The sequence below is a fragment of the Mauremys mutica genome, chromosome 2 (assembly GCF_020497125.1).
Source record: "Mauremys mutica isolate MM-2020 ecotype Southern chromosome 2, ASM2049712v1, whole genome shotgun sequence".
NCBI classification, from domain to species: Eukaryota; Metazoa; Chordata; order Testudines; family Geoemydidae; genus Mauremys; species Mauremys mutica.
The window spans coordinates 5103363-5104511 of NC_059073.1; the positions used below are offsets into that span (position 1 = coordinate 5103363).

At 68.8% G+C, this 1149-nt stretch overlaps 1 non-coding gene across 1 annotated transcript; it reads right to left on the minus strand.

Annotated features, from left to right (window-relative positions):
- Positions 1 to 728: 728 nt before the first annotated feature.
- Positions 729 to 847, minus strand: LOC123365489. The gene has a single exon (XR_006577623.1). It is a non-coding gene; the product is annotated as a 5S ribosomal RNA (ribosomal RNA).
- Positions 848 to 1149: the final 302 nt, after the last annotated feature.

Below are 1149 nucleotides of genomic sequence, written 5' to 3' on the forward strand. Positions count from 1 at the left end.
CGGCGGCGGGTCCCGGAACGGAAGGACCCCCCCACCCCCCGCCGAATTACCGCCGAAGACCCTGCTGCACTCCGCTTCGGCGGTAATTTGGTGGCGGGGGGGTCCTTCTGTCCCGGAAAGGAAGGACACCCCACCAGCGAAGACCAGGAGCGAAGAAGCTCCGGGGGCCCGGGCCCCGCGAGAGTTTTCTGGGGCCCCCGGAGCGAGTGAAGGACCCCGCTCCAGGGGCTCCGAAAAACTCTCGAGGGGGCCCCTGCTGGGCCCGGGGCAAATTGCCCCACTTGCCCCCGCCCCCCGCTCTGGGCGGCCCTGCCAGCTGCCAAGGAGACACGCTGCCAAAGGGCTTCCCTAAAGCAGCCACCCCCAAAGGCCCGGGCTGCGCTTTGCGGCTTTCCTTTCGCCCAGCCTCCCGCTCCCGGCGGCGGAGCCGAAGCGGCTGGCAGGGAGCGTTAGCGCAGACAGGCCTCGGGGCGCCTGCCGCCGCTTCGGCCACCTGCCCTCCCAGCCACGCCTGCTGCCAAGGGGGCAAGACGGCCGGCTGGTTTCAAAGAAGAAAACCCAACCCCGCGCCATGGGTCCGGGTGCCCAAAGGCCAAGCCCTCCGCCTCGGGCGCGGTGGGCGAGGCGGCTACGGCCTGGGAGACCTTAGCGGAAGCAAGCCAGGGCGAGGCGGCAAAAGCGTGTGGGCGAGGGAGAGCTGCAGCCGGGCAGCGTGAGGGAGCGTCAAAAGCCTACAGCACCCAGTATTCCCAGGAGGTCTCCCATCCAAGTACTAACCAGGCCCGACCCTGCTTAGCTTCCGAGATCAGACGAGATCAGGCGTGTTCAGGGTGGTATGGCTGTAGACGTTGGTGCCTGCCGCTTTGCCTGCCTTTAAACAAGCCCGCCGAGGAGCGAGTGAAGGACCCTATTCCAGGGGCCCCAAAAAACTCTCGTGGGGGCCCCTGCTGGGCCCGGGGCAAATTGCCCCACTTGCCCCCCCCCGTGGGCGGCCCTGGCGGGCAGGGATCGAACCAGGCCCCACCAGCCCCAGCGACAGGCCTAGCCCCTCCAGGGACAGCCAGCAGCTGCCTGCTCCCGTGCTGGGGCGTTACGGTGCACAGCAGGGGGCCGTGCCACACGCACAACCGGCTTCCTCGGGGTGGAGAA